This window comes from Giraffa tippelskirchi, chromosome 14 (assembly GCF_054371585.1).
Source record: "Giraffa tippelskirchi isolate mGirTip1 chromosome 14, T2T-mGirTip1v1.2.pri, whole genome shotgun sequence".
NCBI classification, from domain to species: Eukaryota; Metazoa; Chordata; class Mammalia; order Artiodactyla; family Giraffidae; genus Giraffa; species Giraffa tippelskirchi.
Window position 1 is genome coordinate 12,676,441 of NC_137288.1, and position 13,560 is coordinate 12,690,000.

At 57.9% G+C, this 13,560-nt stretch overlaps 1 long non-coding RNA gene across 2 annotated transcripts in view; it reads right to left on the minus strand.

The window, feature by feature from the left end:
• Positions 1-4,720: 4,720 nt before the first annotated feature.
• The window catches only part of LOC145534293 (uncharacterized), a 27,027-nt gene continuing 18,187 nt past the window's right edge, over positions 4,721-13,560 (minus strand). For both annotated transcript variants that reach the window (XR_014074426.1, XR_014074427.1), the window contains exons 2-3: positions 8,281-8,474; positions 4,721-7,653 (exon numbers count right to left, since the gene is read on the minus strand). This is a non-coding gene — a long non-coding RNA (uncharacterized LOC145534293). The remainder of the gene's footprint in view (positions 7,654-8,280; positions 8,475-13,560) is intronic.

The following is a 13,560-nucleotide window of genomic DNA, read 5'->3' on the forward strand; positions in this document are numbered from 1 at the left end:
GAAGGGGAGGGAGGTCCCGCAAGGTCGAATGAGGCCCACTGGTGGCTGGGGACTCATCTGGAGGAACTTCTCTGAAGAAGGGCCTGGGATCCATCTGAAAGCGGGAGTGGGAACCCAGGCCCGGGAGTGAGCGTCCAGAGCTGGAATGAGAGCTCCTGGGAGACTGACTCGAGCGCGGCTGGTTTCCGGGGCACCCACCTCCCCTTCTCCTCAGCTGATGCCCGCAGGCTGGGTCACGGCCCTTGAGGGAGAAGCCTTGGCAGAAGGTCTCCCCGCGGAGGGAGCCCATGGGTGTCTCAGTCTGTCAGTGGCAGTTGCTCGTTTTCTCGGGCTGCCAGCCCATCTGAGCTGTTTCTGTTGGAGGGGAAATCTGCCTGAAGTTACGCCTGAGGCCTGAGCTCTCTTATTATCAAATTAGGCGAATATCCGATACATAATGTGAATACCTGGCCTACTGCCATGGAATTTCTAAATATCCGTGTGCCGAAAGCTAACTCCGTCCCCACGTGTGCAAGCTAATTCAGGGGAACTCGCTCGTGTCTGACCCGTGTGGTAGTAGTGGTGAGAGCAGGAGTGGATCGGGAGCGAAAGGACCAGGTGGAATTTCTCGATTCAAATCCATGAATCTCTGAGGACTTCGTGAGCACGTTACACTTTAAGTGTCATTCCTGGCCTGAGAGGGAGCACGAACAGGACTTTTCTGACGGCTTCATGGAGACGTGAGACAGGAGTCGAGATCCACAGTATGCAGCGAGCGGTATCTTTGCTTATAGGCAGATCCAGAAAAAGCTATCAGCTCACTGTTGGTTCTTTCAAAGCACGTAGTAGCTGTGTGGTTGCCCGATAATGTGAGTGCCGTCCACCTAGACTGTACACGCACCTCACGCACCGAGTATCTGTCGGCCTTGTAGATGAGGAGGTGGCTGAGGGGCGTTTGCGCAAGTGACTGGGTTTGAATCTAGACAGCACCCTTTGCTGTGGGCTTGGTGAAGTGCAGGTCCTCAGTACACAGGATTCTCATCCTTCCTGGCCTGTTTCTGGCTCCTCTTCACCATCTGGGTTCCACAAGCCTCATCTTTAGCAGCACCGGTGTGCTCTTACCACAAACCTCCGAACAGCACGTTCTTTCAAGGTGCCTCCTCGTCCTTCACCGCTGGTGCTGGGCTCAGACCGTCCCCTGCCCCACGGCCCTTTCCCGGGCCTTTCCTTTTCACTCTCCCGTGGCTAGAGCTCTGACCCATCCTCCAAGCGCGAGGCCTCTTCTCACTATTTCGCATTCCAGGCAAGCCTACTTATTCTGGGAGTTATTCCCCCTTGATACTTTCTGTCTATAACCAGGACCAGGACCAAGCACACAAATCTCTTTCCACGCAACCCCTTCTTGACGCTCAGCTCTGCCGGGCGTGTTGGTGCTGACTCTCGTACGGATGGTGAGTCGACAGGTGACCGGTGACGGGTGAGCTTTTCATGAACCACGTGGAAAGTATGGTTGGCAAGCCTCTGACACAGATTCCCCCATGGGAAAACATCGTCACCTCCTGAGACAGTCCTGGGAACAAAGTCAACGAACAGAGGATTCAGTGCTTCCGGACACATCGAGTGCTTGTGGCAGACACAACCTGCCCCAGAGCATCCAAGGTCAAGTGTGAGGAAAGGCCTAGGAGTAGCGGGACCGGGGACTGAACAAGTCGGCTCTGCTCCTCTCCCGGCTGCAGTCCAAAGAAACGCCAAACAGGATGCCTCTTTGTTGCCATCGAGTGTCCAGTTCTAAACTTTTGTTAACAATGTATACAATGTTAAGGCGCGGGAGAGCCGGCTTTACTGAAACTTGTGGATCGTGCACTTCTTATCCCTGCTACTGTTTGATACAATTAGAGTTTAAGAGCACCCTGTTTTCCAGGAAAGATACTATATAACGCAAAGGTGCGATTTCTAGTGCCCCCTTAATTTCCCCAGTCTCTGGGTACGAGAGCTGAACCAAATGTTGTCTAGTATATTTTCAGGGACATGACAAGCTATTCAGATCCTTCCCGATAGATGTTCTGAAAAAGAACTACTAGCTGCAAGAACTAAATCTCAATTTCAACTCCGGTAGAGGAGAAGCTGCGCTGCTGGCAACAGTTAAGATAAACACTGTATCTTCCCAAGAATAGACTGGGTACCCCCAGCATTTACCTTGAGGCTGCAGCGAGGAAGACTAAGTCTGCCACTGAACTAGGTCCGTTTCTTTGACTTGAACCTTTATACGTGATTCCTGATATCTTCAGTTTCCGTATGCTGCCTGTAGCCCGAGACGTACAGGGCGCACCCCTCGTCAAGGCTCAGATTTCAAGAGTCTAATACATTTCCATTCAGATACAGATAGCAATCTGCAGAATAGAGAATAATACGTATCTCGTTGGAGCGTTACAGGAATATCATGACAGGACACGTGTGGCCCCGCGCGCCCCCAACCACAAGCCCAGATCTCCCGTCTCCCCTCCGAAACCTCCCCCTCCTCCCCCCCATACCCAGCCACCGAGGGGGGCCCGGGGAGGGATGGCGGTCTCAGCCCCGGTTCCGAGAGGTCACTCGTGGAGCCGCCCTAGCTAGGCCGAGACGCCAGATGTGGCTGCCCTGCTGCTTCACGTCCATCTCCGTGAGCCATGCCCAAAAGGCACGTGAAATCATTGAGAGCAAACAGCGCCCCCAGAAAACGCAAAATGATCCTCCTGAACCCCACACGGCCGCCATCTTGGTGGATCCACGTTAGAGGTCGTTGGTAGGTATCCCCACTTGATGCCTGAATAGTACTCACACGGACTCGATTTCTTTTCGCTTTTCCTGGGTGCCCTAGCCAGAGAGATCACGTGGGCCGGAGAGCAAACACAGAACAGAACAGAGCCCCGAACCACAGCCAAGTCGAGGGCGTGCGGAACCGCAGGAACTCACAGAGCCTGTGAGGGGACCCAGATGGGGAAGAAGCGTCCGTGCTCACGTATCTCTGGGGAGGTTGGAAGGGGCGCCCGCCAGCGAGGCAGGTGCCGCGCGAGTGGCCGGAGACGTTTCTCCGTGGGATCTCTCGGGGTGTCGCAGGGTGCCGGGTGCAGGGGCACCCTGGGAGGCCCGGTCCACCGAAAAGCCCGAGAAGTCTTCATGTGGGGCAGGCACGGAATGGTTTCTTGCAGGGCCGGGCGAGGAGAATTCGGGGGCCCATACCTCCAAGCCCCACACGTCTCGAGAGGGTTCCACGTGGCATTCTGAAAGGCCGGGCGACGGAGGGAAGGGGTTCGTGGCTGCGGACAACGCCTGGCTGGAGGAATTCTTTGTCTTTGGCGACGGTTCACCCCGCAGGTCAGGTCATGAGGTTCCTCGACACCTTCCACGGGGCGGATGTTCACAGGAGGAGTGGGGACGGGACGGCGGACTCGCAGGCGACCCTCCTGTCCCCACTGCTCCCCTCCCTCCAGCACTGGAGTTCGAATCTAGATGGGCCTCTGACCGCACACATCGCTGGGTTTACATCGTGCCGGCTTCACCTTCGATTCTCACAAACTGGCACTCTTGCTGCTGCTAGAAGTGTCCTAGAGAAGAAGACATCGGGTTCCGTACCAGATCAGCTTCTTGGACGTGGCCCTCTGGAGCCCGTGGCTTTGGCTTCAGGGGAAGCGCGCTGCCTACGGTATAGCCTGGCCCGGAAGCTCATCCGAGGATTCCTAAGGAGTTCGCGGGCCCCGAGGATTCTGTTTCCGAAAAGCGTTTTCTGGAACCGGGCGACTTGGGAGAACGTGTCACTGGTGTGGAAAATGGAAGGCCGCTGTCAGAGGGTTCAGTGACCTTTACGCTCCCTCCTTTCACTTGAAAGGCGTCTTCTTTTTTCTCCCCACCCCGCCCCCCAACCCCCCAACCCCCCGCAGCACACACACACCCGACAGCTTGCCTGACCGTTGTTGCTGGGGAGATGAAATCCCAGGAGACGGGAGGCCAAGTCTCTCTCACACCCCGGGGCAAACGATAGGAACGGGTCCCCAGCCGTGTGATGTCTCCGTGTCTCAGCACGGCCGACAGTCTCCTCCTCTTTCTAGGTGCTCCCGTTTCCTCCACCCCCCACCCCCCCACCCCACCCCACCCCACCCCACCCCACCCCATCCCATCCCAAACTAAGGGTTTAGTTTAATGCCAAACTTCTACAAAGAAATAAGCAAATTTTTGTGCAATGTCCAGTTATCTCTTTCTAGGTTGATAGACTGATCAATGCCATGGTTAATTCCCACAGTAAGTGGATGCCACCCTGTAAATCTTCTTGGCTCATTGCCTGCCACACCTGCTCCATTGCTGGTTAGGAGTAATTTTGTAAAACATGAAAGATAACACAAAATGGACTGATGACTCTGAGAGAAGAATTGTAATTGGAGGAAATTTCAGGACTGGCTCTGACAGTGCCTCCCGGAAAAAGTAAAACTCATACAGAGAGTAGAAAAGTGGTTACTAGGGCTATGGGGAGAGGTTGGTAAAAGGGAACAAATGTTCAGCTATAAGATGAATAGAGTCTGAGGATCTAATGTAAAACACGGCAATCTTTTTGACATGTTTTGTATAAATGAAATCTTATGAAGATAAAATCTAAGTGGGAAAGATGGAGGGAAGAAAAAAAAAAGAAGGTGAAATATGTGAGGTGATATGAATTAACTGGATGAGGAATCCTTTCACATCGTAAACACGTGAAATCACCACAGTCATATTTCAATTTCTTGCAATTTTATATGTCAATTGTACCTCAAAAAAGTTGAAATTTTAAAAAAGATATTACAGGATCTATGAAAAACCGTGAAGATTGTGTCTGGCTTGATAACATTGAGAACCTAGAACTCAGGCGATCCAAAACGTCCCCCTGACTAGTAGAGTGTTTGTGTCATCGGTTACTCAATTCTGAATTATCATAGGTTCCAGAATTGTCGGTTGGATGCAAGATTTCAAAGCAGCCACATACTGGAAAACTTAGTTTTAATGAGTTTAGTTCTATTCTCTCAAAGTGGAGAGCTCTATTTAAAGATGATACTTTACGTGGACTTCCTTGATTTTTCGTACGTTGGATCAGAGACGGATGTAGTGAGATACCATGAAGTAATTCCCTGTTTTTCTCTTTATAATTTCCGCGACATGATCCTTCTAGTTAGTAAGAAACATTTGTGTTGCCTTGAAGAGAACTAGATTATTATCATAATAATGGAAAGGGAAAGTAGTAGGTTTATGCTTGGCCCTCTTATATTTAAAATATACCTTTTTGGCTACAGTGTGAGGCACGGGAGATCTAGATCCTGCAATCGAGGAAAGAATCTGTGCCCTTTGCAATGGAAGCAAACTGTCTTAATCCCTGGAACCCTAAGGAAGTTCCTCAAAAGAGACGGTTTGCGACTAGGTCAGAAATGATAGTCTTCAAAGGCAATGCAATCCCTTTGACTTCAAAGGAACAAAATTTACTGACTGAAGAAAAGCCTCTGGGTAATACGAATGAGGAGTCTCTGACCTATGAGCAGCACATCAATACTCCTGTTGCCGGCAATAGGAGTAAAGAGGACATCCCATGACACAGAATGACCTGTCCCAGGAGAGAAGCCCAGGTTCATTCTGCCTGAGAGGAGAAGGCGGGCCGAGTGATGGTCTGGGAAGGGTTTAGAGACTCAGGGTGAGGGCACATGGCTACGCTTGCCGATGCGGGGTCAGATTCCCGATGAGATGAGACGACACGGCTCACCAGCATGGTGGGGCCGTCAGGAACCCCCTCGAATCTTGCAGACCCTCTGCGACCAATGAGAGAGAGCCAGGCACCACTGCTCAGGGGCACAGCTTCTGCTCTGCTCTTGGCAGGTCCCGGTCACCTGCCACCTTCCTGTCTCCAGCAGAGGTAAAGTGAGGCCCAAATGCCTCCTGAGGATCTTTGAGCCCAGAACAGAAACTCTCTTTTTTTCGGTGGCCTGGAGTGTCACAAGCAATCCGAAGGTGAGCGGAATTAAATGCAAGTAGTCAGAATAATGGTGAGAACAAAAGGAAATGGCAAGTCATTGTTAACAATCCATCTTGGACTTAAAGTTTTGTGAAGAGAGAGACGGAACCTAGCTTCAGAAGGGGAGGGAGGTCCCGCAAGGTCGAATGAGGCCCACTGGTGGCTGGGGACTCATCTGGAGGAACTTCTCTGAAGAAGGGCCTGGGATCCATCTGAAAGCGGGAGTGAGAACCCGGGCCCGGGAGTGAGCGTCCAGAGCTGGAACGAGAGCTCCTGGGAGACTGACTCGAGCGCGGCTGGTTTCCGGGGCACCCACCTCCCCTTCTCCTCAGCTGATGCCCGCAGGCTGGGTAACGGCCCTTGAGGGAGAAGCCTTGGCAGAAGGTCTCCCCATGGAGGGAGCCCACAGGTGTCTCAGTCTGTTAGTGGCAGTTGCTCGTTCTCTCGGGCTGCCAGCCCATCTGAGCTGTTTCCGTTGGAGGGAAAATCGGCCTGAAGTTATGCCTGAGGCCCGGGCTCTCTTATTATCAAATTAGGCGAATATCCGATACATAATGTGAATACCTGGCCTACTGCCATGGAATTTCTAAATATCCGTGTGCCGAAAGCTAACTCCACCCCCACGTGTGCAAGCTAATTCAGGGGAACTCGCTCGTGTCTGACCCGTGTGGTAGTAGTGGTGAGAGCAGGAGTGGATCGGGAGCGAAAGGACCAGGTGGAATTTCTCGATTCAAATCCATGAATCTCTGAGGACTTCGTGAGCACGTTACACTTGAAGTGTCATTCCTGGCCTGAGAGGGAGCACGAACAGTACTTTTCTGACGGCTTCATGGAGACGTGAGACAGGAGTCGAGATCCACAGTATGCAGCGAGCGGTATCTTTGCTTATAGGCAGATCCAGAAAAAGCTATCAGCTCACTCTTGGTTCTTTCAAAGCATGTATTAGCTGTGTGGTTGCCTGATATGTGAGTGCCGTCCACCTAGACTGTACGTACACGCACCTCACGCACCGAGTATCTGTCGGCCTTGTAGATGAGGAGGTGGCTGAGCGGCGTTTGCGCAAGTGACTGGGTTTGAATCTAGACAGCACCCTTTGCTGTGGGCTTGGTGAAGTGCAGGTCCTCAGTACACGGGATTCTCATCCTTCCTGGCCTGTTTCTGGCTCCTCCTTACTATCTGGGTTCCACAAGCCTCATCTTTAGCAGCACCGGTGTGCTCTTACCACAAACCTCCGAACAGCACGTTCTTTCAAGGTGCCTCCTCGTCCTTCACCGCTGGTGCTGGGCTCAGACCGTCCCCTGCCCCACGGCCCTTTCCCGGGCCTTTCCTTTTCACTCTCCCGTGGCTAAAGCTCTGACCCGTCCTCCAAGCGCGAGGCCTCTTCTCACTATTTCGCATTCCAGGCAAGCCTACTTATTCTGGGAGTTATTCCCCCTTGATACTTTCTGTCTATAACCAGGACCAGGACCAAGCATACAAATCTCTTTCCACGCAACCCCTTCTTGACGCTCAGCTCTGCCGGGCGTGTTGGTGCTGACTCTCGTACGGATGGTGAGTTGACAGGTGACCGGCGACGGGCGAGCTTTTCATGAACCACGTGGAAAGTATGGTTGGCAAGCCTCTGACACAGATTCCCCCATGGGAAAACATCGTCACCTCCTGAGACAGTCCTGGGAACAAAGTCAATGAACAGAGGATTCAGTGCTTCCGGACACATCGAGTGCTTGTTGCAGACACAACCTGCCCCCAGAGCATCCAAGATCAAGTGTGAGGAAAGGCCTAGGAGTAGCGGGACCGGGGACTGAACAAGTCGGCTCTGCTCCTCTCCCGGCTGCAGTCCGAAGAAACGCCAAACAGGATGCCTCTTTGTTGCCATCAAGTGTCCAGTTCTAAACTTTTGTTAACAATGTATATAATGTTAAGGAGCGGGAGAGCCAGCTTTACTGAAACTTGTGGATCATGCACTTCTTATCCCTGCTACTGTTTGATACAATTAGAGTTTCAGAGCAGCCTGTTTTCCAGCAAAGATACTATATAACCCAAAGGTGCGATTTCTAGTGCCACCTTAATTTCCCCAGTCTCTGGGTACGAGAACTGAACCAAATGTTCTCTAGTATACTTTCAGGGACATGACAAGCTATTCGGATCCTTCCTGATAGATGTTCTGAAAAAGAACTACTAGCTGCAAGAACTAAATCTCAATTTCACCTCCGGCAGAGGAGAAGCTGCGTTGCTGGCAACAGTTAAAATAAACACTGTATCTTCCCAAGAATAGACTGGGTACCCCCAGCGTTTACCTTGAGGCTGCAGCGAGGAAGACTAAGTCTGCCCCTGAACTAGGTCCGTTTCTTTGACTTTAACCTTTATACGTGATTCCTGATATCTTCAGTTTCCGTATGCTGCCTGTAGCCCGAGACGTACAGGGCGCACCCCTCGTCAAGGCTCGGATTTCAAGAGTCTAATACATTTCCATTCAGGTACAGATAGCCATCTGCAGAATAGAGAATAATATTTATCTCGTTGGAGCGCTGCAGGAATATCATGACAGGACACGTGTGGCCCCGCGCGCCCCCAACCACAAGCCCAGATCTCCCGTCTCCCCTCCGAAACCTCCCCCTCCCCCCCCCACACCCAGCCACCGAGGGGGGCCCGGGGAGGGATGGCGGTCTCAGCCCCGGTTCCGAGAGGTCACTCGTGGAGCCGCCCTAGCTAGGCCGAGACGCCAGATGTGGCTGCCCTGCTGCTTCACGTCCCATCTCCGTGAGCCATGCCCAAAAGGCACGTGAAATCATTGAGAGCAAATAGCGCCCCCAGAAAACGCAAAATGATCCTCCTGAACCCCACACGGCCGCCATCTTGGTGGATCCACGTTAGAGGTCATTGGTAGGTATCCCCACTTGATGCCTGAATAGTACTCACACGGACTCGATTTCTTTTCGCTTTTCCTGGGTGCCCTAGCCAGAGAGATCACGTGGGCCGGAGAGCAAACACAGAACAGAACAGAGCCCCGAACCACAGCCAAGTCGAGGGCGTGCGGAACCGCAGGAACTCACAGAGCCTGTGAGGGGACCCAGATGGGGAAGAAGCGTCCGTGCTCACGTATCTCTGGGGAGGTTGGAAGGGGCGCCCGCCAGCGAGGCAGATGCCGCGCGAGTGGCCGGAGACGTTTCTCCGTGGGATCTCTCGGGATGTCGCAGGGTGCCGGGTGCAGGGGCACCCTGGGAGGCCCGGTCCACCGAAAAGCCCGAGAAGTCTTCATGTGGGGCAGGCCCGGGATGGTTTCTTGCAGGGCCGGGCGAGGAGAATTCGGGGGCCCATACCTCCAAGCCCCACACGTCTCGAGAGGGCTCCACGTGGCATTCTGAAAGGCCGGGCGACGGAGGGAAGGGGTTCGTGGCTGCGGACGACGCCTGGCTGGAGGAATTCTTTGTCTTTGGCGACGGTTCACCCCGTAGGTCAGGTCATGAGGTTCCTCGACACCTTCCACGGGGCGGATGTTCACACGGGGAGTGGGGACAGGACGGCGGACTCGCAGGCCACCCTCCTGTCCCCACTGCTCCCCTCCCTCCAGCACTGGAGTTCGAATCTAGATGGGCCTCTGACCGCTCACATCGCTGGGTTTACATCGTGCCGGCTTCACCTTCGATTCTCACAAACTGGCACTCTTGCTGCTGCTAGAAGTGTCCTAGAGAAGAAGACATCGGGTTCCGTACCAGATCAGCTTCTTGGACGTGGCCCTCTGGAGCCCGTGGCTTTGGCTTCAGGGGAAGCGCGCTGCCTACGGTATAGCCTGGCCCGGAAGCTCATCCGAGGATTCCTAAGGAGTTCGCGGGCCCCGAGGATTCTGTTTCCGAAAAGCGTTTTCTGGAACCGGGCGACTTGGGAGAACGTGTCACTGGTGTGGAAAATGGAAGGCCGCTGTCAGAGGGTTCAGTGACCTTTACGCTCCCTCCTTTCACTTGAAAGGCGTCTTCTTTTTTCTCCCCACCCCGCCCCCCAACCCCCCAACCCCCCGCAGCACACACACACCCGACAGCTTGCCTGACCGTTGTTGCTGGGGAGATGAAATCCCAGGAGACGGGAGGCCAAGTCTCTCTCACACCCCGGGGCAAACGATAGGAACGGGTCCCCAGCCGTGTGATGTCTCCGTGTCTCAGCACGGCCGACAGTCTCCTCCTCTTTCTAGGTGCTCCCGTTTCCTCCACCCCCCACCCCCCACCCCCACCCCCCCCCCCGCCACCGACCCCCGCCCCCAGCAGCCCTGCCACCCCACCCCAGACCCGACCGCCCGGCCCGGCCGCCCGGCCGCCTTTCCTTTCCGGTGTTTGTGGCCAGTTATTTTGAAATCCATGTTCTCCTGACCTCAAGCGCACTTTCCCCGCCCACCGGCGCATGCTTGTGTTTGTTGTCGTTGGACTTGATCACGGTCTCGACACAGGTTGACTTTCGTTTTCTCTTGTTGGGGGTCCGAGTGTCTCCTTCTTTTCCTTTCTTGCTCCTGGGCTTGCGTGTCTGTGTCTGTGTCTGCTTTCGAGAAGTCCTGCTTTGTTCTCCGAGCAGCGCTTGCCTGGTTTCGCTTTGCCGGTCGGTCCCTCCCTCCCTGCCTCCCTCCCTTCTCTCTCTCCCTCCCTCCCTCCTTCGGGGGAGGGGGCCCGGGGGAGCCCGGGATGTCACTGGTGCCCCTCTCTCGGCCGTCCCCGCCCCGAGCCCCGCCGCCCGCCGGCGTCTCCGTGGAATGTCCGCCCACCAGCCTGGAATCGCGTGGGTGGGGGGGGGAGCGCGTCTCCTTCGTGGCAGCCTCCTGGGGAGCTATTTCCCAGCTCCTCTCCCTTCCTCTGCGGCCGGGGTCGCGTCGCGTCGCGTCTCTCGGAGGCGGCGGCTCCGAGCCGAGCTCGGGCGTTTGGGCGGCCGGCGCTGTGGCGTCCTCGGCGGCCGGCGACAGCGACCCGTCCTCGGGACATTGGAGCCGGTTGTCAGGAGCCACCTGGCGGCCGCTTTTATAGTGTCCCTCCCCTCTGGAGCTTCGGCGACCTTCAGGAGGGTTGTGACTCAGCCGCCGGGCCCGAGGGCACAGCTCTCAGAGACCGGCTCTGCTGGCAGCGACAGTGGCGGTGGCGCCGAGGCCTAGGGACGTCCTGCTGTCGCCGGAGATTGGTTCTCTAGGTTTCTGAGGAGGGTGGCCGTCGCGGCGGCGGCGGCGCTCCAGAGCCGGGCTCTGGGGTGGCCTGACCGGGCCTCCCTCAGGAGGGTTTGCTTTTCGCCCTCAGGAGGGTTTGCCTTCTTCTGCCAGGAGGGTTGGCTCCCGCCCTCAAAAAGGGTTTGCTGTTCGCCTTTTCAGAAGGGTTTGCGTCTCCCTTCAGGAGGTTTTTGCTTTCCCGCCCTTTCAGGAGGGTTTGCCACCCCCGGAGGGTTTGCTTTCTCACCCCTCCCCAACTCCCTGAATCACGGCCAGGAGGTCAGGGACCGGCTCGAGCCGTCCTGGGTGCCCCGGACAGGACGGTCTGGGGCCCCGGGCGTGGTCCCTCGTTGGGGCCCGCTCGTCTCGTGGGAGGCGCCTCGCCGGCGGGTCTCTCTTCGTTTTTCTCTTTGGCAACTCGAAGCCAAACCCCCGCTCGGAGACTCGGACGGACGGACGGGTACACCTACCCGTGCGGGCGAAGGGGGAGGGCGTCCCCGGCCAGCTCCCTCCCCCTTGGCGTCTGCGCCCCCACTTCGCCCACCGGGCGCCCCCTTCGCCCCCCTCCCCCCCCCCAGTCGACCAGATGACCCCCGACAGCTCCGGGCCTGGTGTTTCTGGGGTAGTGCTGGGGACAGGTGGCGGTGCCAAGGTGCCAAGGTCCCTCCCTGCCAGTCGTGGGTGGGCCCCGCTGTCGGGCGCTGTCATTTTGTCGCCCGAAATGGGCCTTTTCTGCCACCAGGTAAGTGCCGACACGGTCTCTCTCGGCGTCTGCCGCCGAGGACTTTGGGCCTCTGGACGCACGCGGGGCTCTGGGCCTTTGGGCCGCCGGCCTGGGCCTGTGCGTCGGCTCCCGCGTGGCGTGTCTGGCAGACCCGACCCGTGGCGCCACCTCCGGTCTCTGGGCGACCCGAGGGCGGCGGGGCGAGGCGCCGTGGGTCTTCTACCCTGTGTGACCCCCGCTGCGGGCGCCCGGTGGTGGCCGGGACGACCCCCGCTCTGTAGGCTCCGTGCCCCGTGTCAGGCAGCTCCTCCTCCTGGGGTCGTCGGCGGCTGTCGCCTGAGGTGAGGTGAGGTGAGGTGTGGCGGGGGGAGGCGGCCGGTGAGGCTTAAAGCGGGCCCCTCCGGCGACTGCCCTCACCGTGCCTTCCCCCCTCCCCCTCGGCTCAACGGATCGATGTGGTGTGGTCGTGCTCTCCCGGGCCGGGCCTAAGCCGTGCCGGACGAGGGACGGGCGTTCCTGGTGAACGTGTGCGGTCTTCTCGGTCTGTCCACGGGGCCCCTCGCCTGCCTTTCCCCCTGCCCGTCGGGGAGGGTGAGGAAGGCGGGAGGGTGGGTGCGGCCTCCGGCCCTGACTCTCGGTCTCCTGCCCGCCCCCCCTCCACGGGGCGTCAGTGAGGCCGTCGGTCTTCGGACACAGCGGACGCTCTCGCTTCGCCTTCTCGGCGCGTGTCCCGCGAGCGGCCCTCCCCGCGGTGGGGAGGGCTGTGCCCGCCGCTGCGCCGCGCGCCCCGCGTGGGTGGGTGAGCGTGCCTCGTTTGACCCTCGGTGGTGCCCCTGGAGCGCTCCAGGTCGCCCCCTCAGGTGCCTGAGGCCGAGCGGTGGTGTCGTTTCCCTTAACCCGGCGTCCTCCTCGGGTCCCCCACCGCGGTGGGGTGTGTGTGTGTCCCGCGAGTGGCTCTCGTTGGGGGGAGGGGTCGAGACGGGAAGAGAGGCGTGCCTGTTCCCCTCGCCTCTTCCGTTGGGGGCAGGTGCTGCCTCGTCGTGGAGGCACGGGCCGTGCTCCGGCCCCGACCGTGCACACGCTCCCGTGTGGTCGTCCGCTTACCTGTACCGCAGACCCCTCCCGCCCAGTCGAGGATCGGCGGCTCGTGGAGCGCCTCCGTGGGCCCGAAGGAGAGACGATGGGGTGAGGGACGGCGCGCCCTCGGTGAGAAAGCCTTCTCTAGCGATCCGAGAGGGAGCCTCTGGGGTACCGGAGCCCCCGGCCGCTGCCCCTCCTGAGTGCGCAGTGTAGCCGCCGTGGCGACTGCCAGAGCACGTGGGCAGAATCCCCCCACCTCTCCTCTGTGAGGGGGGATGGGTGCGCCGGCCCCGCGGTGGGGCCGTGTGCCGCTCGTTGCCTACCGCGGCCCGCGCCTCCCCCCGCCGAGTCGGGGGAGGGTCCCGCCGGGCCCCGCCGGGTGTCCGGCACGTGGGGGGGAACCGTGCGTGCGCCGCGTGCGTGCGGCCGCCCCCGCGGTGTGAGTGCAGGAGGAGAAGGGCCGGGGGGCGACGCCCGGTCGGCCCCGGCTTCCCCAGCCCCGCGGCCGTGGCGAGGAGGAGTCCGTCGCGCCCGCCCTCGTCCCCGAGCCGGTGGCGGCGCGCGGGCACGGTCTGGGCCGCCTCGCTCGAGAGCGTG